The sequence below is a fragment of the Peromyscus leucopus genome, unplaced genomic scaffold (assembly GCF_004664715.2).
Source record: "Peromyscus leucopus breed LL Stock unplaced genomic scaffold, UCI_PerLeu_2.1 scaffold_569, whole genome shotgun sequence".
NCBI lineage: Eukaryota > Metazoa > Chordata > Mammalia > Rodentia > Cricetidae > Peromyscus > Peromyscus leucopus.
In genome coordinates, this window is record NW_023505474.1 from 142,962 (window position 1) to 167,085 (window position 24,124).

Sequence of the window (24,124 nt, forward strand, 5' to 3'; positions counted from 1 at the left end):
AATAAATAAATAAATAAACCAAGTTTAAATTGCTTTGCAGCTTTTTTTTTATTTGGTAGTTTTGTAGGCTACATAGTTTCTTTATGTACCTAGGCTGCCTGTGATTTGTAATTCTGCCTTAGACTATTGGGTACTAGAGTTATACCTGTGTGCTACCACATCTGGCCTAAATTAATGTTTTTAATTGAGTTTGGTGATGCTGAAGTTTTTGTTTTTTTTTCCCAGAATTCAGCAGTAGTTGTTCAAATTACCATAGAAGAAAATTTCCTGGAAATTGCTGATGTAGGTGAAAATATCATTGTTTAGTTCAACAGTAGAATTAGACTATCCAGGTAGGAAAACCAATACACGTTTTCTTTCATTTTTGAAAGAACGTGCAAAGTACCTTATTTAAGCAAATAGCTCTGTTGACTTGAGTGGTGAATGGTGATCTAAACTCCTGTGTTAAAACAAACACTCTGAAATGTCCCAACAAGCATAATGGGGAGAGTTCAGTGTCCTTGGAAACCCTGGAAGAGTGCCCTAACTAAGCTGTGAGAAGGAAGCCCTTGGCAGGAACCGGTACAGACCTGCAGGTACACACCAGCAGCCGAGAGGAGTGACATTGCTGACTGCCTTAGTGTTTGTTCACAGGATTGAGAGCCGGAGAGTAGAAGAAGGGCCGGTGTGAGTGGCTGGAGTAGAAATGACCGGTGGCCTCTAGGGCAGGTGGTTAGGTTAACTGGGTATTTTATTTTGTCTTTTGAAGCAGGGATTAAAAACCAAATAGCGCCGGGCGGTGGTGGCGCACGCCTTTAATCCCAGCACTCGGGAGGCAGAGCCAGGCGGATCTCTGTGAGTTCGAGGCCAGCCTGGGCTACCAAGTGAGTTCCAGGAAAGGAGCAAAGCTACACAGAGAAACCCTGTCTCGAAAAACAAAAAAAAAAAAACAAACAAACAAAAAAAACAAAAAACAAAAAACCAAATAGCTTGATATCTGGGGCTATAACTAAAGGGTAAAGTGCCTGTCTCACAGGTCCTGTGAGGTCCTGCAAGGCCCTGTGTTAGGTCTTCAGTACTGCAAACAACAGCAATGCATACACAAGCCTGCCCCCCTCCCCTACAGGCATGCCTGTATACACACACATATACACGCACACGCGGAGTGGGGCCTGCAGCGAGACAGCTAGGGCTGGAAAGAATCTTAACCTTGAAGCTTAGTTGAAATTATTCCAGGCTTCTCTCTTTGGCTTGCAGCATTGCCGCCTGGTTAGACGGTTCTTACTGCTTTTTCTGTGCTGACCAAGGAACTGTAGTGGGCAGCCCCCAAGATGGCTCCAGTGGAGACTGCCTGATGTTCTGGTCCTTGTGTAAGCCTCTTCCCTTGATATGATAGATTATTACCAAAAAGGTTTGGGCTGCTCTCTTTTGTTTTCTTTGTGGGGAAACCAGCTACCTTTATTGTGAACTTTTCTGGAATCCATGTGGCAAAAACTGGTTGGTATCTCAGGCCAGCATCCAGGAAAACTGATGCCTGACAGCAGTCATGGGAATGAGTCTGTGGCTGACACTTACATAGTTTTACCTTGGGAACATCCTCTCTCCTGACAACCAAAAGGTAAAGCCACAAGAAACAACGGTTTGTATTTTGAAGACACCACCAAACCTAAAGTTAATTCACAGCCATCACTGCCTTTCCAAAACCCTGTCTGCCTGGCTTCTGGAGAAACATCCCACCTTACCAGCAACCCCAGTCCCGTCATCTCATTCTTCCGTGGTTCCTGCTCAGCTGCCAGGGATAGGAGATCCTCAAGGCTCTAAGCCCACAACCCTGGTTTTCTTTGCCTACCCACAAAGAAGTTACCTTGAAATGTTACATGACTTTAAATGCATTCTGAAAACTCTTACTGCCAAATCATTCTAGTTGACTATATGACATTCTGCTCAAATGTCCAATCAAAGATGTGCAATGGACTCCAGCTCTTTTCTGTTTTTCTCTTGCTGGGTGTGTTTTCACAACCTTGGTACTGTCCTTTGGTCCATCCATCCATCCTGTTTCTGACAGTGCTTCCTGCCTTCAGAATGCATTCTTCTCTGGCTGCCAGCATGCTCTGATTCTTCTTATTACTTGCTTAGTAAGAACACATTCACACAGTTATCATCCCTTGAAAACATAACTTCCTTTTAGAAGTGTAATGAAGATAGGAATTGAATTTTAAATACAGCTTCAGACCAGGTCAGAAAATAGCTACCTGATGTTTTATCTACCAAAATTGAGAAGAAAGGGAGATTTTTTTTTTTTATTTTATTTTACAATACCATTCAGTTTTACATATCAGCCACGGGTTCCCCTATTCTCCCCCCCTCCCACCCCCTCCCCTTACCCCCAGTCTACCCCTCATTCCCACCTCCTCCAGGGCAAATCCTCCCCCCCAGGACTGCGATCAACCTGGTAGACTCAGTCCAGGCAGGTCCAGTCCCTTCCTCCCAGACTGAGCCAAGTGTCCCTGCATAAGCTCCAGGTTTCAAACAGCCAATTCATGCAATGAGCACAGGACTTGGTCCCACTGCTTAGTTGCCTCCCAAACTGATCAAGCCAATCAACTGTCTCACCTATTCAGAGGGCCTGATCCAACTGGGGGCCCCTCAGCCTTTGGTTCGTAGTTCATGTGTTTCCATTCATTTGGCTATTTTTTTTTTCAATAATTGAGTAAAACCAAAATTTATTATAAGCCACAGTCATCCTAGGGACCTCCATGCTATATGTATAGCCTCCATGGTTCTATGGGTTGTGGTCTGATTGTTCTTTATTTTATATCTAGAATCCACTTATGAGTGAGTAAATACCATGACTGTCTTTCTGGGTTTGGGTTACCTCACTCAGGATGATTTTTTTCTAGTTCCATCCATTTGCCTGCAATTTTCATGCTTTCATTGTTGTTCTCTGCTGAGTAGTACTCCATTGTGTATATGTAACACATTTTTTTCATCCATTCTTCCGTTGATGGGCATCTAGGTTGTTTCTAGGTTCTGGCTATTACAAATAGTGCTGCTATGAACATAGCTGAGCATGTATCTTTATGGTATGAATCAGCATTCCTTGGGTATATGCCCAAGAGTGGGATGGCTGGGTCTTGAGGTAGTTCGATTCCTAATTTTCTGAGAAACCGCCATACTGATTTCCACAGTGGTTGTACAAGTTTACATTCCCACCAACAGTGGAGGAGTGTCCCTTTGCTCCACATCCTCTCCAACATTGGTTGTCATTGGTGTTTTTGATCGTAGCCATTCTGACAGGTGTAAGGTGGTATCTCAGAGTCGTTTTTGATTTGCATTTCTCTGATGATTAAGGATGTTGAGCATTTCTTTAAATGTCTTTCAGCCATTTGTGATTCTTGTTTTGTGAATTTTCTGTTTAGCTCTTTAGCCCATTTTTTAATTGGACTGTTTAGTATTTTGATGTCTAGTTTCTTGAGTTCTTTATATACTGTGGAGATCAATCCTCTGTCAGATGTGGGGTTGGTGAAGATCTTTTCCCATTCTGTTGGCTGTCTTTTTGTCTTATTGACTGTGTCTTTTGCCCTGCAAAAGCTTCTCAGTTTCGAGAGGTCCATTTATTAATTGTTGTGCTCAGGGTCTGTGCTGTTGGTGTTTTATTTAGGAAATGGTCTCCGGTGCCAATGCGTTCAAGAGTGCTTCTTACTTTCTTTTCTATAAAGTTAATGTAACTGGATTTATGTTGAGGTCTTTGATCCACTTGGACTTGAGTTTTGTGCATGGTGACAGATATGGATCTATTTGTAATCTTTTACTTATTGACATCCAGTTATGCCAGCACCATTTGTTGAAGATATTTTCTTTTTTCCATTGTATAGTTTTGGCTCCTTTGTCAAAAACCAGGTGTTCATATGTGCATGGATTAATGTCAGGGTCTTCAATTCGATTCCATTGGTCCGTATGTTGGTTTTTATACCAGTACCAAGCTGTTTTTATTACTATAGCTCTAGAGTAGAGTTTGAGGTCAGGGGGGAGTTTTAAAAAAGATATAAGCAGAAAGAATTCACTTGAATGAAATTGCTATTTTTTTTCCTTTTGTTTGGCTCTTGGGTGTGTCAAACTGGCCTAGAACATTCTTTACGGGAAATTGAACTCCTGATCCCCTGCCTCCACCTCTCTAAGTATTGGGATTGTAGGTTGCCACCATGTTACTCTTCAATTGCTCTTCCTATAAAAGTATGTATGGTGTTCCTTTTAGTTAAGGGTTTTTGAGGAAATCAGTGGTGTAATCTTTTGGATTAGTTATCCAGTTGCTTTTTTTTTTTCCTTAAAAGTTTTCTCTGCCCTTTAGATGCTGTTAAATGAAGCTTGTGAGGTACATACTTGCCTATTAGTGATGAGGTCCATTGAGCCTGCAGGAAGACCTTGACATTTTTCTTGATGTTTATTTTTATTTTTTATATACGTTTGATTGAAGATTTGTTCATATCTGCCCTCTTGGCTTTAATTTTTTCATTTGTTAAGCCTGTGTATTAATGTAAACAAGTTTACATGTTTGTGGTAAGGATTAAATGCTAGTTCATTGCATGTGGCTTACAGCAGCACCAGTACTGCACTACACTGGCCCTGAGTCCAAGGTTGCTTACTAGGATTTCTGAAGCATATCTGCTTTGGTCTCCAGTTTTCCTATCTGCTCACCTTCCTGTTCAATCCCAATCTTCTGTGATGCAGTTTGAGTAATCCAGGGTGCACAGCTGACTGGGTTGTTTTTAGTTAACACTAAATGTGTTGTCTTGGAGCATCAGAATAAGGTCTGTAATACACCTAAAAATCTCCTTAGTTTTTTCTTTTAAATATTTTGTCTGTCTGTAACCTATAAGAAAGCAGATTTGAATTACAAATGACTGTTGCGACAAATGGACAGTGTAGTGTGTTCTGATTAGTTTGTAAAGCTTCTCTATAGACATCAATAGAAATCAATTCTGATTAAAAAAGAACTTACTTTGAAAACAATGTTGTGGTGCCCCCCACCCCGTTTTCTTTGTGTAGCCCTCTATGTTCTGGAACTCACTCTGTAGACCAGGCTGGCCATAAGCTCAGAGATCCGCCTACCTCTTCCTCCAGAGTGCTGGGATTAAAGGCGTATGCCACCACTACACCACCACCCATTGAAAAAATTTTTATGTGTATGCTTGAGTGTATGTATGTGTGTGCACCAACATGCTTTCAGGTGCCCATGGAAGTCAGGAGTGTTGGATCCCTTGGAACTGGAATTATGCATGTTTGTGGGTCCTCAGAGCCATCTTCAGCCTTAAAAGATTTTTTTTTTTTTAAATTTCAAATTTTAAACCTATGAGGTATGAGATATGGTGGCACATGGCTTTAATCCTGGCAGAGGCAGGAAGATTTCTTGTGTTCAATGCCAGTCTGATCTGTTTAGTGAGTTCCAGGACAGCCAGTACTATACAATGAGACCCTGTCTCAAAAGTGGCTGGTGGCTAAGATATCCATAGAGGTAGAGTGTGGTTTGTTTGCATAGACACCAGAATATCGACATCATCGATATTACTGATGATTTGAGACTGGGTCTCACTCAGTAGTCCTGGCAGGCGTGGAATTTGCTATGTAGACCAGGCTGGCTACAAATTTGCAGCACCCATTTTTGGTGCTGAGATTAAGGTATGAGCCATCACTCATGGTTTGCATTAGGCAACTGGAATAATGTAATGTGTGGAGCTAATTATGAACCAGTTCAAAGTTACTGGATATCTAGTAAAGATAGTATCTAACTTTAGGTTTAGAATGGTCATTTTATAGCTCTTTTAACTTACACAGCAATTTCACACTGAAGCTTACCTGTTAAAATCATACCTGGAGGCTAATGTATTAACAACTGTTTATCTCTCTTTGTTTCAGGAGGTTATGTAGTTGCATTCTGTTATTTGCTTTTTATTCTTCTGTTCTTTGGTGGCCTGCCACTCAGCTCCCAAATAAATCACATACGGAGGATTATTCTTACTTATAAATGCCTGGCCTTAGGTTGGCTTGTTTCTTGCCAACATTCCTTAACGTTAAATTATCCCGTCTATCTTTTGCCTCTGGGCTTTTCCCATTCTCTTACTTCTGTAAATCTTATTCTTACTCTGATTTGCTGTGTAGCTGAGTGGCTGGCCCCTGGAGTCTTTTTCCTTCTATATATTCTCTCTGTCTGCCAGCCCCGCCTATCTTTTCTCCTGACTTGCTATTTGCTGTTCAGTTCTTTATTAGATCGTCAGGTGTTTTAGATAGGCAAAGTATCACCGCTTCACAGAGTTAAGTAACAAAATAAACAAAAGTAACACACCTTAAAATAATATTCCCCAACAGCATTTTGTTCAGCCAAACATGATGCCAGATTTTATCCAGGAACAAGTTATAAAGGGAGACTGGTTCCAGATTGCATCTCTGGAAAACACATTCTGGACCCTAGTTTTCATGGGAACATTACAGTGTAGGTTTTCTGTGAGCATGGACAGGCAGTGGTTTTTGTTGAGCTTATAACAAAACAATCCTTTTTAATAAGTTGGATTGAGGAAAGTTCTGGACACTTTGTTCCGTGCAGATTTCTCCATTACCTAGTTGGAAATCACAGAGAACTTGGGGTATTTTAGCCAAAAGGCATTTGGAAACATGACCATGATCAGCTTGGTATAGCCCCAGGCTTCTGTATGTGTACAAAGAGGCAGCAGAGCAAGGCAGTTGAAATACTGTTACTTGCTTGGGCTTTAGACTTAGACTTCAGTCACCTAAAGTAGACCATTTGGAAAACATAGGTCACACTGTGTTGACCTTAACACCCAGGAACAGCTAATGTTTTGTTTTATTTTACTATTTTATAAAACGTCTCACTGTGTAACCTTGGCTGGGCTAGAACTCTAGGTAGAGCAAGCTGGCCTAGAACTCATGTCTTCCTGCCTTTGTCTTCTGCGTGCTGGGGTTAAAGAGTCTCTAAGAGGCTGTTACCACCTGTACGTCATACAGCTAATGGCAAAGTAGGAATTAGACAGTCTTAACTTTTGGGGCATTTCTTATGCCTGTTCCATATGAATGTGGCCCTGAAAAGGTGTCATAGATGAGGGTATCTCAACCATTGAGTCGTTTTCTGAGTAGGACCTAGGAAGACACAAGTAGCTACTATATCTTACACCAGCCATCTCATCCTGCTCATGCCCTGACATGAAGGCAATGGGAAATGCTGTTTCATGGGGGTCTGTGAGTAGGCCAAGCCTTTTTATTTTTGAGAGAAGAGTTTTTCAAAGGACAGTATTACGTTTAGTTTGCTCTGCAAGGTGTAGGAGACATTGCTCCAACAAACCGGATATGTGGAGGGTTTAATGGCCTACCTTGGGAAAATATTGAGGACTTTGAGCTCCCTCTAGAGGACAACAGTCAAAAAGGAGCCTCCTAAAGTTCTTTAGGGAAAGAACCTGAAGTTAGCCTTCCTTTTTAAGCAAGAAGTTACTGCTTTATGAATACATTATCCTTCTCTTCTGGTGTTAGGGATCACACAGGGCAAAAAGTCTCACATATGCTAACTTAACGTCATTCTAGTCTGAGTGTTTGTTTATATAAGGGAAAAAGGAGTCTTTCTGAAAAAATTTGGGTTAGTCATGACTAAATAGCTATGTGGAGCCAATGAAAAAACAGATGGTGAAAATGGATCATGCTTTTTAATTGGGATATAAGTATATAACAAGCAGATCAAGAATTGGACTTCTGTTTTAAATAGACCTAGTAAAACGAACAGAGAAACAGATAATCTGTTTGCCTGATGTACTCACCCCACCTCTCCAACATCTGGAAAGAACAAGTACTGGAAGATGAACAGGATGATGAGCAAGGTATAGGCTTATGTCTAATTGCCTAGCTGACTGCTGAGCTGTTTGCTCAAAGGACAATAGTGTTAGCAATGGTCAGGTGTTCTGAGGTGCATAGCTTTATAGCCTTTATTATAGTCCCCTTTTTATTCTTTGTCTACTCCTCTTTGCAGAACTGGTGTGGATTCATTTCTTTAAAAATGCAGCTATAAAATGAAACGTTAATTTTGTACTGATGGGTTGAATAAAAGTTTTTCTTTGTGTGTGTGTATGTGTGCTTAGGAAGGCCAATGATTGGGGTCAAGTGTGGTCTTCTGTTGCTTCCCACCTTAGTTTTTGAGGTAGTTTTCCACTGAACTTGAGCTTGCCAATTTGGACTGGCTGGCCAGTGAGTCCCAGAACCTTCCTGTCTCTACCTCCTAGTGCTGGGATTGCAGGTGTCTGCCATCATGTTCACTTTATGTGGTGCTGATGTCAAACCCAGGACGTATGGGCTGTCATCAGTAAATCATGCTAATAGGATTGGGTTAGTTCCCTTTCTGTTGATGTGATAAATGTCTGTGATAAGTGTCAAATGGCTGGGTCAGGAAGCTGAGAGAGCATCATATCCTCAACTTTAGATACTACCCCAGGTAGAGAGAATGAAGTGATGTGAGACTGAACTGTCAAATCCCACCCACAGTGACATACTTTGTCCTGCAAACAGTGCCACCAATTGGGGACCATATGTTCAAATACTTAAGCCTGTTAGGGACGTTTTCCACTCCGACCACAAGGAGGATATACCATAGTAACACTGTGACATAAATGGTCACTAGTATCTGTAATCTTCCTGCCAGAAACCCACAATTGTAGCATCACCATGAAAAAATAAAATGCATTTCAATTTCGGATTGAGAGGTATCCTGCTGTATACTGCCTAGGATGCTCAGAATTGTTAAGTTCATCAAAGACAAGGTAGTTTGGGAAACCCATAGGTCAGGGAAGCTAGGGAGACATGACACTGTAATGGTAACCTGGTGAGGTTTGGGAACTGAAGAGGCACAAGGGGGCAATTCTGAATAACAGCACTGTCAAGTTCATTTCAAATATGCCAAGCTGCTTCCTTATCTGTGACAAGTGTACCCTAGCAGTGCAAGGTGTAAACAATGGTGGAAACTAGGTAAGGTATATATAGGAACTCCCTGTATCATCTTTGAGACCTTCTGTAAATTTAAAACTAGAACAAGTTTCTGAAAGAGGCTTGGTCTTTGTCAACTTTATGCAGTTAGTATTTGTTAAATGTTTGAGAAGTGAATCACTTGTTAGAAGTCAGTATATTATTACTTACAGTTGAGCAACAGCAGGCTCTTCTGTAGCAAAGCGAGGGAAAGCCTGTGGTAGTTTGAATGTAGTTTGTCTTTCTGGGGTTCATGTTCTGGCTCCATGGTCCACAAATATAACCATGTGAAAAGTGAACCGTGGGATCTGGGTCCTTGTTGTCAACTCTTAGAAGAGGCTAACCAAGGTTGTGTGAGACCCTAAATCAGTGTAGTTGGACTCCAGGTTCTCCAGCAGAAGGCCATGGGTCTAGGGAAAACTAGGCAGTTGTGCAGATTTGTGGTTCTTTCGGGCCTTTAATTTTCTGCATTAGAAGCTGTCTAATGGCCAGGTGGTGGTGGCTTACCCCTTAATCCCAGCACTTGGGAAGCAGAGAGAGGCAGGTGGATCTCAGTGATTTCGAGGCCAGTTTGGTCTACAAAGTGAGTTCCAGGACTGTTACACAAGGGGCCATTGAGATTGGTGAAGGGAAGGAGGAAGCTTTCAGGACAGTGAGAAAGCCTAGTAGCCAAGGTTAGGACAGCTAGCTAGCTCTGGTTGTTGTAGCCCTTTAGGGAGGCAGATGATAATGAGCATTTGTATGTATTACTGAAAACATGAGTGATGTAAAGTTTTGAATGCCATGCAGTACTTGGGGAATGCTGTAATCCGTTAATGTACCCTTGAAGGCTTTAAATCCAGAAAGCTTGGTAACAAGTAAGTGAAAGGCCTGGTTAGGATTATAGAATGCCTGGGAAAAGATTCTAGTGTTTGGATTTTGCTACTTTCCTGTGACAAACTTGTTTTCACATGGTGAACTTAACCTTTTAGTTACACAGTACTTCAAGCTTTGAGAAAAACAGTCACAGTCACCATACACCAAGTAGTTGAGTCACTCCAAAAGCTCCAGGCCCTGTAGTATGTCTCCCATCCCTGACCCTAGCACTCAACTGCTGCTCTGTTGTTAGTTCAGCCTCTGCTGTGCCATTAGCATCTAGCTTTGTTCACTAGCCAGTGCATCCTGAGATGTATCCATGCTGTTACTTCTATCAGTAGTGCTTTCTTGCTGATTAGTGACATTTCATGTCTGGGTGTAAACCTACCCCGGCTAAGGTCATTGAGTTGTGTCCAGTTTTTCAGTGATCACAAAGCTCTGAGCACGGATGTCCCGGTTTTTTTAGTTTCATTTTGCTTGGATAAGTAAGTACCCAGTGCATGATAACAATTTTAACCTTAGGCATTTGTATTAGTTTTCTCATAGCTGACAAGCAATTTAGGGGTGATAAAGAGTTTGATTTGGCTCATGGTTTGAGGAGATATAGTCTCATGCTGGGGAAGGCAATGGTGGCTGTCCACACTCCACATTGCCCTTCCCCTGGTTTTATTCAGCGTGGGACCACAGTCCCTGAGATGATTGCCACCTGTGAGTTTTGCCTCCTCAGCTAAACTAATCTGAAAACACAGACATTGGGAGGTATGTTTCCTAGAGGTTTCCAAATTTGGTCAGGTTGACACTGCAGACTCACCATCACAGTGATGAAGAGATGCACCCCTGTGGGTTTGCAGTGTTGCGTTCCTGTGCAGTATGTAAGTGCTGACCGTTTGGTCATGGGAGTAGTGTGTAGAGGTATTCTGGCCTTTCTGTGGGAAAGGATACAGTAATAGTCTTCATATCTGTTACCTGCCTCCCTATCTAAGCTCTGGTCATTGGTTTCCAGTTTCCTGATTGTCTTTATTTTGTCCAAACAGCATCACACCTACTTTGTAACGTTTAGGAAATTGGTATTAAAAGCAGCTTTAGGATACATACTTGCCTTTTGGTACTGAGCTCGTGTAGTCACACAATATTCTTTGCTGAGATACTAAAGTAATAGTAGTTCTCTGAAGTAGGATTAAAATTTATCTTCCCTTGAATTTTATGACGTTTGAAAGTACATGTGTAGCATTTGGGAACATGGCTCAGCATGAGCTTGGCCTTTATTTTGTATTTTGAAGTACAGCTTGCCAGACCCTACAACCCAGATGGTTAGACACACTTCAGCAATTTATCCAAGATGAGTCGTCTTCCCCTTATTTGTCCGTCCTCCCTCCCTCTCCCCCCCCCCCTTCTTCGAGACAGGGTTTCTCTGTATAGCTTTGATGCCTTTCCTGGAACTCACTCTGTAGCCCAGGCTGGCCTCGAACTCACAGAGATCCACCTACCTCTGCCTCCCGAGTGCTGGGATTAAAGGCGTGCGCCGCCGCCGCCGCCACCGCCGCCGCCGCCGCCGCCACCACCACCACCACCTGGCTATTTATTTATTTATTTATTTATTTATTTTAATTTTTTCAAGACAGGGTTTTTCTCTGTAGCCCCGGCTGTTCTGGAACTTACTCTGTAGACCAGGCTGGCCTCAAACTCAGATCCACCTGGCTCTGCCTCCTGAGTGCTGGGATTAAGGCGTGTGCCATCACTGCCTGGCTTTTTGTACTTTTTACCTGTTGTTTCTGGAGTGAAACAGGCTCCTGGGTGCTAAGAATATTCTCTACCTCTGAGCTACCCTCAGTCCTGTATAAGTTTAAAATGAAGAGGCATCTCAACATATTTATTTGGTCTTTATGTGCTAGGATTAATTTTGTCTTTGATCTTTCTCCGTTGGCTTTCTTTATTACTTTTAATAGGGTAGCTGTGTAACTTTTGCTAGCCTAGAGCTCCCTATGGTAGACCAAGCTGATTTTAAACAGGACAGTCCTCCTGCTTTTTACCTTCTGAGGCCTGGTTATAAACTGTTCTGCTATGCGTGGCTGTGTGTGTGTGTGTGTGTGTGTGTGTGTGTGTGTGTGTGTGTGTGTGTGTACACGTGTACATGTATGTGGTGTGTGGCATGTATGTGGCATGTGCATGTGTAAGCCAGAGGTCAATGTTGATAGCCTTGTCACTCTGCCTTATTTTTGAGATGGGATTTTCTCACTGAACCTAGAGCTCATTTAGACAGGCATTTGACCCACTGAGCCATCCTTCTAACTCCTTGGTGTGGGGGTGTGTAGCTGGAGTTTTCTAAGTCCTGCCCAGCCCACGGACCCTACAACTGCTTATAAAAAAATAATCATTCAGAAGCTCATATTAATTAAACTGCTCGGTCATTAGCCTACCACTGTCTAGCTCTTACACTTAAACTCAGCCCATTTCTGTTAATCTATATGTCACCGTGTGTTCCGTGGCTTTACCTGCTGCCTTTACGTGCTGCTCTCTGGACGGCAGGCTGGCGTTTTCTCCTCTCAGCCTTTTACTTCCCAGACTTCTCTCTTTGTCCCGCCTATACTTCCTGCCTGGCTACTGGCCAATCAGTGTTTTATTTATCAATCAGTCATTCCCAGCAGGGGTGGTGCCTGCCTGCCTGCCTGCCTGCCCGTTTTTTCTTCCTTATGAATACATTCTTGTGTTCTCCTTTCTTGCAGAGGTGGAATTTAGAATGTGTAATCACTCAGTATCCTCAGTACTTGACTGTAGCAGGTGCTGCATTAAGTGCTTAGTTTATCACTTAGTCATTACTAAGGTCTGAAGTTGATTTGTTTGGTTCTAGGTGCTTTGGTGAATACAGGAGCTTTGGGGTGGGGGCAACAAACAAACTATAAATACTTAGACAGTATTCCTTTACATTTATTCCATGATTTACAGAATCCTGAACTGCTACTGTAACCATATGGCTGCTGAATTTGAATCCTGGCTTTGACACTTGATACTTACATGTAGCACCACTCCCTAACATACCTGATCTCTAGAGTTTCCCTTTGTTCTTCTAGACATGGAAAATGAGAACGATACAATAGTGCTATGAATAGGAAATGAACATCATTCAATGCTCACTTGGCACTTTGCAGTTCCATGTATCTGTGTCTGTTAATACGTTTTGGTGTTATTTTGTATAAATAAGTTGTGCTTGTTTTGTTAATGTTATTAAGTATCCAGTTCTTCTTATACAAGAACTAGAGTTGTCAGACATTCTCTGAAAATGGCTTGATGCTAAACAGCTTTAGATTTTAGTATTTAGTACTGGGCTCCGGTCATTAAATGTGCTTATAAAGACATTGGTGGGCCATAGTTTCCACCTGGACTAGAAGTGCCTTGAATCTCTTATTTATTGGGTATTTAAAATATGTGCAGCCTTCTCTCCGTTTCAGAAATCTTATGTCTGCAGTGGTTGATTTCCTTCCAATTACTTCTTTGCAAAGTCATTCTCATTTAAAATGATAAAACCAGCAAGTGACTGAATTGCTTCACAACTCAGAGCTGAAATATTTAAAAAATGATAAGGCTGAAAAATTTGGTTCCATTAATGTGCCGCAGTTGTCACTAATTTTACAGTTTACAGAAGCTATAGTGGATGTTTTCTTTGAGTGTAAAAACTTTTGAATTCTTGGCTGTCTGATCATCTTATCTGTTTATTATGTCACACAAGACCTTCTGGAAGTAAATGACACAACAAGAACTGGCCAGGTCAAAATAGGCCACTAATGCTCTGCTCTTAGTCCACCCACTGCATTCCACTCCCAAAGAAGTGCTCGTTCATTTGCAAAGGGCAAACCTGACGAGGAGTTGCTGTGTGCATAGAACTCCTCAGCTTGAGTTGATGTACAAACCAGTGATGCCTTTCAAGAATTCCTTTTGTTGAATAATTTGAAAATCTGTGTGCCTAAAGTTTGCTGTGTGTTAAGTTGATGAATGTTTGGAGGCTCCCTTTTAACTAGCATATTATAAGATTAGTAAGACAGTCTTTATTGTAAAATAACATTTTTATTGTCCTTAGAAAGACTCCTTTCCATTTAAAGAGTATTTTTGTCTTTACAATTTCTTATTTATGAGAACATAACAATATTTTGTACTGGACTATATATCACATTTAATATAGTGATTCTGACAGTGTTTTCATTTTTATGAAACATGGAATCGTTAGTTTAAAAATCTTAAAGGTATCCCCATGTTGTAGCTTTCATGAAATAATTCTTTGTCGTAATGGTGTGTATCTAATAAACATGTTTAATTTCTTTGTTTCAAGAGTGTGTTACTGATATTTGGGATACGATTTAGATTTATGGCTACTAGAATTCCATCTTAAATTATTTTACATCAAAATGCTCGCTCCCATAATATCTGTCTTAGAATTTTGTTGGTTTTTTGTTTGTTTTTGAGATGGGTCTCATGCAGTCAAGGTTGGTCTTGAAGTCCTGACTGACCCTGTTGCCTCTGACTCCCAATATTGGATTGCTGGCTTGCACTACCATATTGGCCTCTTTCTGCTTAATTTTGAAGGCTTTGGTTTGTATAAACAATTCTAGCAGCAGAGACGGGCACTTGCTTAGAGTACTTGAGTCTTGAGAGTTGATCCATAGTAAACCCCTCAACATAACAGAAGCAAAAATGTCATCGTGCTCCTCAGCAGTCTGAATAAAGCCACGTGTGGTGGCATTTGTCTGTAGTAACTCCAGTGCTCAAGAAGCTCGGAGTAGGATAGCAAGTGTGAGGCCAGCTTGAGCTACTCAGCTAATCTTGAAAAACCAAACCAACAACAGTATTTAAGTTAGAAATTCACAAAATGATCACTGTTCAATGGTGTTATCACCAAATACTTCAAGAAGTGCAGGAAGGAAAATAAGTTATCCTGCTGCAAGTGACTCTTTCCAAAAAACCCTCCTGAGCTTTCAAGATGGCTCAGTGGGAAAGTGCTCGTAGAGCAAGCCTGGACACCTAAATCCAGTTCCTGAATCTGTGTGCAGATGGAAGGAAGCCTGTGCACAGAGTTGTCTCTGAACACCACATGCACGCGTTGGCATGTTCATTCCCCTGCAAGTCACACATACTCGTGCGATATAAACCTGACAAACAAACAAGATCCCACAGATATGTGGTGGATTTCTCTGCATTCACAAATAAAGAGAAATATTTGCAATCTGGCATTATTATTATGTTCCTGATTGGTGGAATGTTTTGTTTTGGTTTATCTGGGGAATTCTCTCCCCCCCCCCCCGCCCAATGAAAGTGTTCACAAAAGGACCTCGAATCTCTTTGTTTCTGATGCCAGAGTGATGCCTAGATCTAGAGTGTTGTTAGGAACACCTAAGTGAATTGGGGAACAAAAACTGATGTCTTTTTGTTTCTGTTTCAATTATACAGCAGATATAATTTCTACAGTAGAGTTTAATCATTCTGGAGAATTACTAGCAACAGGAGATAAAGGTGGGAGAGTTGTCATCTTTCAACAAGAGCAGGAGGTAAGTGGTGAAAGTTGTGTTTTCCTTTTCAGTTGATATTGAAACTGAATTTGTGCTGTAGAAATCCCTCAGGGTGGTGAAGCTTTAAAACCCTGAGTAAATATTCTGTATGCAGATAACTCATGTTTCCTTAGCTTTTTGTGTGTGAATGTATGCCTTTGTTTTTTTATTTGAAAACCATTTTAATTGTACAACCTTTGTTAGAGAAGAGGGTAGGAATTAGTTGATTAATCCAAGATTTAACAGATTTGAAGCTTTACCTCAGTGATAAGTTGACTTCTCTCAAGGCTTAGCTGCTGTAATTGAGGTGAGGTTGACTGGGAGAAAATCAGCACGTTATTTTACTGTCAGTTTATACAAAAACTGTTGCTAGCCGTAGATGTCTGTGTTGCACTTGCACACGTGTGCATGGAATTAATGTATGACACAGTGCTAGCTTTTAAAATAAGTTGGATGCTGTTTCCTTCCTCTTTTATTGATTACATTTTTATACAAGTCTGTGGTTAAGTATATTCAGTTTTGTTTTTCTTACAACTTAAGCACACTTGTAAATCTGATTTGACAGATTTCTCATAAAAATTTGTATGGATGCAGTTTGTCATCCTGGCTATTTCCAAGCTTGCTGCAGTCATTTTAGGTCAAGGTGTAACTTAACTTCTAAGACAGTTAGTTGGCTTTGAGACATCTATCCCTGCTGTCTGTCTATAACATACTCAAAAGAAGTTAATATTGATAAATGTCTAAATCAAAACACAGGGTAGGTTTGAAAGGATTGTGAAATTCCTTAAATAAGCAAAGATCTAGTAATAATACTACTACTTTGCACTTCTATAGCGCCTTTGACCTGAGGATCTCAAAGTGCTTTAGAAACACTAATGAATTAATCCTCACAACACCCGTGAGGTAGGTAATTTAATTTTAAAAGAAATGATTAATAGTGTCTGAATAGAAGATGCACAAACACTAAATGTCTCCTTTATTTCTTTTAAATTTATCTCTTTTTTTTCCTTGGTTGGAGAAAGTAAAAAAGACTCCAGAACCTTTGCCTGACAGAGAGTGATCTTGGTGGAAGGGAGCTGAATCAGTTTTCTGTTTCTGGTTTTTTTGAGGCAGGTGTCAGGTAGCTCAGACTGGCCTTAAATTTATCAAGGACGGCTTTGAACTTCTGATAACCTTGCCTCCTCTTCGGGGTGCTGGATTATGGCCTATACCACATGCCCAGTTTTAGTTTTGCTGGTGAACCAGGACTTTATAATGCTAGGCAAGCAGTGTGCCAGCTGAACCACATCGCGCCCATTGTTCTAGTTTCAAATAGCTAAAAACTTGACCATAATTATCCTTAAATACTTAGAGGTGAAATGGACTTGCTTCTTTTTTTTACAAACAAAAATATCAAGTTAGAAACAGAATGGCCATAGTACTTCTGGTGTATCTTTTCAATTTCCCCCTTGCCTTTTTGTGTTAGATCATCCAAATGTTTACTTTTATTACTTAAGACTTTAGACATTCTCTGCTCTTAAAGCTTTGTTTGTTTGTTTGTTTGTTTGTTTGAGATAGTGTGTCATACAGCCTAGGCCAACAATGAATTGGCAGAGAATTTGACCTTGGGTCTTCTGCTCTACTTTCTAAGTCCTGGAATTTGGCTGTGTGCCACTATATTGGTTTAAAGAGAAACTTCAAAATCAGTTTCCAATTACTGTGTTTAATCTAGAAAGCAAAGGGTAATGCATATAGGCTTTTCAGTCTGGGGTTCAGGTTCCTCACTGAAGTCACCTGTCATTGCTATTTTAAAGTGGAAGTTGTCAGCAAAAAGCTAACTTGAATATTTTGCATGAGAATGAAATCATTTCCACCTTCTGTAAGTGTTAAATTGCTATTAAATCAGATGCAAAAAGGGTGGGAATATAGGCTAAATGGGTAAATGATTGCTTTTATGTGAGTTTGTTAGTTTTCAAAGTATTCTGAAATCTTTCTAAAAGACCCAGCAATAGTGATTGGTAATGAAAACCTGACATACTTAAGAGAAATGTTTAAATAATGTAAGTTTGTTAGAAATAGCCAATAATCCATATTAGAGAGTAGTTTCAGCCTTGTGAGACAGGTCAGTGGGTAGAGGTTCTTCAGCAAGCCTGATGACTGATAGTTTGAACCTTAGGACTCACGTGACAGGAGAAACACCTACAGTTTCCTCTAGCTTTTTATGTGGCATACTCCCCAGAAGAAAGAAATGAATAATGTTCTTTGTTTGTTTTCGAGACAGGGTTTCTCTGTGTAGCTTTGTGCCTTCCTGAACCCGTCTTTGTAAACCAGGCTGGCCTTGAACTCGCAGAGATTTGCTGGTTCTGCCTCCCGAGTGCTGGGATTAAAAGGCGTGCGCCACCACTGCCCAGCTAATGTTCTTTTAAAAAAGAATAGTTTCTTATTTTGTGAAATTTCTCTGAAGATTCTAAAGTGCTGTTTGAAATAAGTACTGTCCTACGAAGAAATAAGCAGAATGGCTAATTTTATAATGACCCTGATAAGAAAAGAATTTGTTTATATGCATTATTTTTAGAATTACTTAGTATAAAATGTGTTTTTAAGTATAGGTTAAGTAACAGTGATGATTTCCCCTCTGAAACTTTATCTTGTTGAATTAATCAAGGTACTTCTGCCAATTAATTTTGTATGCTTTTAGCTGTGTCTTAAGGGTAACTTTGGTCTGTGTGAGTGTTTATGAATGTGTGTGCAAGAGCTGAGGGATACACATTTATATTGGTAAAGTAAGATGATTTTTTCTAATTTTTAGGTTAAATTCCAAAAGTTCCATAACAAGGCTATATTGCTTATTTTAGTAGGAAATGAGGCACACAGTAAAAAGATTTCCCTGAGGATCACAGCCATGGTGTGTGTAAATAAATTCTTGGTGTATCCTGAAATAGATGACCCATCTTGCTATTTTGTTTTGACAACAAAGGAAATACTGAAAAGTTCCCTTTGTGATGATCACAGTACAGGTCTTCCAAGGTTGGTCAGCTGCCATTTGCTTTGTAATGAGTTTTGTTGTTTCTGTGGATGCTCAGGTGAGGTGGTAAATATTGAAATACCTGGTTTCGTGCTTTTTTTTTGAGACAGGGTCTTAACTGTCACCCTAACTGACCTAGCTGTAGACCAGGCTGTCCTTGAACTCACAAGATCCTTCTGCCTCTGCATCCCAAGTGCTGGATTAAATGTGTGCACACCTTGCTGCTTCCTTTTTTTAACCAGTATTTTTGTTTATTCCTTGAGAATTTCATTTTTGCATACATGTTTTTGAACATTGCTATCTTGCACTCCTCACTGAAGCTCCCTTTAACCCTCCCCGTCTCTTTCTCTTCTTTCTCCTCCTTCCCTTCTTGACATAGTCCAGCTAGTGTGTCCATATGTACACAAGGGTGTAGGGCCATCCACCAGACTCTGGGCAACCTACACTGCTGTATCTGAAAGAAAAATGACTCCTCCTTCCCCGTATTCACAGTTGCCAGTAGATCTTCAGCTAAGGATGGAGCATAAGTCCCCTCTCCCATCTCTGCTAAAATGCTGCTGACTGTTTAAATCTTGTGCTGGTAACCACTCTGCTGTGAATTTACTGGTACAACGGCCGGATCTTGTCCACAAAACAAACATTTTCTGGCATTCTTCCCCAACTTCTGGCTCTTAAATTCTTTGCATCATTTCTGGGATGTTACTGAGGCAAGGATAGGGGTGGGGAGTTAATATATTTAGGGTTGAAGCTTACAGTCGCTTTGATGATCAGTTACTAGTTGTAGTTGTTTGGTTTTGTTTTTTTACTCTTTTTTCTTTTTGGGGGGCCCCCGCCCCCAGCTCCCAAACACATGGAGTCACGCTTACTTAGGAATGCCTGGCCTTAGCTTGGTTTGTTTCTTGCCAGCTTTTCTAACTTTAATTATCCCATCTACCTTTTGCCTCTGGGCTTTTATCTTACACTATTTTCTGTATACTTATCTTCTTACTCCTTGGCTGGCTGTGTAGCTGGTGGCTGACCTCTTGAATCCTCCTTCTCTCACTCCTTCCTCTTTTTCAGATTTCTTCTCCCATTTATTCTCTGCCTGTCAGCCCCGCCTATCCTTTCTCCTGCCAAGCTATTGGCTATCCAGCTCTTTATTATACCAATCAGGTGTTATTACAGGTAGAGTAACACAGCTTCACAGAGTTAAACAAATGCAACAGAAAAGAATGCAACATGTCTTTGCATTATTAAACAAATGTAACACTAATATTCCACAACAGCTAGTCTCTGTATTATTAACTTCTGCCCACTGCTGAAAGAAGCTTCTCAGACCAAAGTTGAGAGTGTAACAAATCTATGAGCCTAAACACAACATTTAGAAGGCACTTTGACAGCATGGGCATTTAGCAAAGTAGCATAGTAGAACCCCCCCTTGACCTCCCACTCCTACCTTTAACCTGTGACCTTCTCTGACCAAGTTTACAGAACCAGACATGAATTACCTCCTGTGGCACAGACTTTAAATTCAACTACAAAGTAGTTAGTTACTTCTGTAACAGCCATGTCATTGTGGTAAGTGGGCACATCTTGCTTGTTCAGGTTGGTGTTGTAGCATGCAAGGCCCATGCTGGATATGAACACTGATGTCTTTTATTCCCCAGCTGCCTGTGTAGCACCTCTCCTGGATGAAAGCTAGCCAGCAGGGAAGTTTCTCTATCAGTTCCAGATCGTTTCTCTATCCTGTAATTAGTCTGTGGTGTTTTTGGCAATAGAATCTTTCCATCTAGTTATGGTGAATAGCCAAGAGCAATGACAATAGCCTGTGTTGTTTTTGCCTACCTGACCAATGACTTATAGGGAGATAACCTAGTCCGTGAACTGAGATTTTCATTTCAAAGCCTGTATCTTCTGAGAGCAGCATTGTTCATTTATGCATGGTAATGTCCTTCAAACTCATTCTTGATTAAAAATATTTTTAAATTAGCTTACAGAGTAGTTCTGGAAGGCTTTTTCATACGTCCTTGGTGTTAGCGATTGAGGGGATTGCTTCCCTGATTTCTTTCTCAGTATGTTTGTCATTGATGTATAGGAAGGATACTAATTGGTATATGTTAATTTAGTATCCTGTCACTTTGCACAGAGTATCAGATCAGAGAGTTCTGGGCAGTGTTTTTGCATTCTTAGATACAGAATCATATCAGCTGCAAATAGAGATACTTTGACTTTCCTGTCTTTTTTTTTTTTTTTTTTGAGACAGGGTTTCTCTGTGTAGCTTTGCGCCTTTTCCTGGCACTCACTTGGTAGTCCAGGCTGGCCTCGAACTCACAGAGATCCGCCTGGCTCTGCCTCCCGAGTGCTGGGATTAAAGGCGTGCGCCACCACCGCCGGCTCTTCCTGTCTTTTTATATTCCTTTATTTTCATTCTCTTCCCTTTTAACGCTTTTTTCTACATTTCTTTGAAGTTTATTCATTTATTTATGAGTTCTCTGTCTGCATGTACACCTGCACACCAGAAAGAGGCGTCAGATCCCATTATGGATGTTCTGAGCCATCATGTGGGTGCTGGGAAATTGAACTCAGGACCTGTGGAAGGACAGCTAGTGCTCTTAACCACTCTCCAGCCCCTCTCTTGTCTTTTCTTAAAGTTTATGTTTATGGGTAGTTTGCACATGTTTGTGCATCATGTGTATACCTGGTTCCTGTGGAGCTCAGAAGAAGGCATTAGATTTCCTGGATTTGGAGTTACAGAGCTGAGGGTTCGATGTGGGTCCTTTAGGAGAGCAGCCAGTGTTAACCACTGAGTCCCTGGTTCTGTTGTGTCTTATGTCCTAGCTAAGAATTCATTCCATCACTGTATATTGAATAGGAGTTTTCTTATTCCTGATTTTATTGTAAATGCTTTGAGGTTTTTCCCATTTAGTGGTTGGTTATAGGTGTGTATTATATAGCCTGTATTATGTTGAGATATATTCTTTCTATCTAGGACTTTTAGTATGAAGGGATGTTGAAGTTAGTCAAATGCCCTTTCTGTATCTATTTTGATGCCACATGATTTCTGTCCTTTAGTCCATTTGTCCAATTTATAACATTTACTGATTTACGTATGTTGAACCATCCACCTCTGCATCTCTGGAGTGAAACCAATTTCATGTGTGATCTGTTTGTGTTCCTGAGTTCAGGCAGCAAGATGTAGTTTTTCTTTGTTTTAGAATTTTGCTTCTAGTTCCTCAGGGTAGTTGGTCTGGGTTACAATTTTGTTGCATCTTTGTCTGGTCTTGGTGTCAAGGTGATACTAGCATAATAAAAAGACTAGGGTAACCTGCCTTCCTTCTCTATTTTATGGAAGAGCTGGAGAAGCATTGGTGTGCTTTGAATGTCTAGTAATGTTCTCCAATAAATCAATCCATCTGGCCCTGGACTTAGGTTGATCGGGAGACTTTTTTTTTTTTTTAAATACCTTAACAAAAAATAGGTATCACTATGTAGCCTGTCCATCTCTGCCTACTTGAAGGTATGTGCCAAAATTATAGTCTGTTTATATGTTTTTGGGTGTGTATGTATACATGCCATGTGCACTTATGGAGGTCAGGGGACAACTTGAGGGATTTTCTCCTAGTCCCTGGTTGGGCTTTTTTTTTTTTTTTTCCCTCCGTGTAGTTTTGGTGCTTGTCCTGGATCTCGTTTGTGTAGACCAGGCTGGCCTCAGACTCACAGAGATCCTTTTGGCTCTGTTTCCCAAGTGCTGGAATTAAAGACGTGCACCACTACTGCCAGCAGGTTGGGGGATTTTTAATTACTGCTTCAATCTCACTGCTCCTTGTAGATGTGTTTAAATTTATCTCATCTTGATTTGGTAGAACAGTTGTCTAAAAATTCATCCATTTTTTGCAACTTTCCTAAGTTATTGACTATGTGTTTTCTTAGGTAAGACTTAATAGGTTTCTGAATTTCATTGGTATCCACTGTAATGGATTCCTTTCATTTCTAATTTTATTGATTTGGATCTTCTCTCACTTTTGGTGAGTTTGGCTAGGGGTTTTTGTCTATCTTGTTTTCCTTCTCAAGAACTAGCTCTGTGGTTGATTGATTGTTGTTTGGTTTCCGTTTTGCTAATTTATACTCTTGTTCTTTTTTTTTTTTTTTTTGGTTTTTTCGAGACAGGGGTTTCTCTGTGTAGCTTTGCGCCTTTCCTGGAGCTCACTTGGTAGCCCAGGCTGCCTCGAACTCACAGAGATCCGCCTGGCTCTGCCTCCCGAGTGCTGGGATTAAAGGCGTGCACCACCACGCCCGGCTATACTCTGTTCTTTACCGTCTCTTCCCACCTGCTGATTTGTTTGTTGTTTGTTTTTTTCTTCTCCAGTGTGTTATTTGAGTGATTTCTCTAACTTGTTACTGCAGGTGCCTAGAGCTCTAAACTGCCCCCCCCCTGCCTTCATCATAACACATAGGATTGGATATGTTAATACTTTCATTTTTATTTGACCCTAGAAGTGTTTTTCTTTCCTTCTTGATTTTAGTGTGTTGTTTAATCTCCATGAGGTTGTGTATGCTCATGAGTTTATCTTGCTGTTAACTTTGTGTCTTACTCTATTGTGATCAAATAGAATGCAATGAATTGTTTTTGTTTTCCTGGGTTTAAGACATGCTTCCTGTCTGAAACAGATGTGATCAGTTTTCGGAGAAAGTTCCATGAGCTCCTAAGAAAGTGTATTCTATAGTGTTTGGATGGAAGGAATGCTTTGTAGGTGTCTATTAAGTTCATTTGACCTGTGATGTCATTTGATTTTTAAATCTTTCTCTATTTTCTTATCTGGTGACCTAAACTGGGGTATTGAAGTCACCCACTACTGTTGTACTGTGGCTAGTCTGTGACTTTATATCTAGTAGGGTTTGTTTTGTTTTTGGAGTTTTTTTTTTTTTTTTTTTTTTAGACAGTGTTTCTCTTGTGTAGCCCTGGCTGTCCTGGAACTCACTCTGTAGCCCAGGCTGGCCTCGAACTCACAGAGATCCACTGCCTGTGCCTCCTGATGTGGGATTAAAGATGTGCGCCCCCCACCCCCGCCCGGCTTATCTAGTAGTTTTTTATGAAATTGGGTGTGCAATTGTGTTTGGGACATACGATTTTAGAATCACACTGTCCGTTGATAGATTGTCTCCCCAGTCACTGTGACATGCCTTTTCTCTTTTCTCAGTAGCTGTGGTTTGAAGCCTGTTTTTTATCAGCTGTTCGTGGCACCTGCTTGCTTCTTATGTTAAGTGTTTGGAATACCTTTTTCCATTCTTTCACCTTAAGGGAGTTCTTTTTTGTGGTGAGTTGCATTTCTTGTGGTCAACAAATAGATGACACCTGTTTTTTGATCCAGTTGTAATCTGTGGCTTTGATTGGAGAATTGAGATAATTAATATTCAGGGTTGTTGTGGAAAGGTATGTATTTTGTTGATTTTTGTAGTGTTTGGTGTTTTTTCATCTTTTTTTTTTTTTTGGTTTTTTCGAGACAGGGTTTCTCTGTGTAGCTTTGCGCCTTTCCTGGAACTCACTTGGTAGCCCAGGCTGGCCTCGAACTCACAGAGATCCGCCTGCCTCTGCCTCCCGAGTGCTGGGATTAAAGGCGTGCGCCACCACGCCCGGCTTCATCTCATTTTTTTTTTATTTTTTATTTTTATTTTATTTTATTTTTTTTTGGAGACAGGGTTTCTCTGTGTAGCTTTGCGCCTTTCCTGGAACTCACTCTGTAGACCAGGCTGGCCTCGAACT

The 24,124-nt window shown here is 40.7% G+C and overlaps 1 pseudogene; it reads left to right on the plus strand.

Annotated features, from left to right (window-relative positions):
- Window positions 1–24,124, plus strand: part of LOC114702706 — a 63,674-nt pseudogene that overhangs the window by 19,240 nt on the left and 20,310 nt on the right.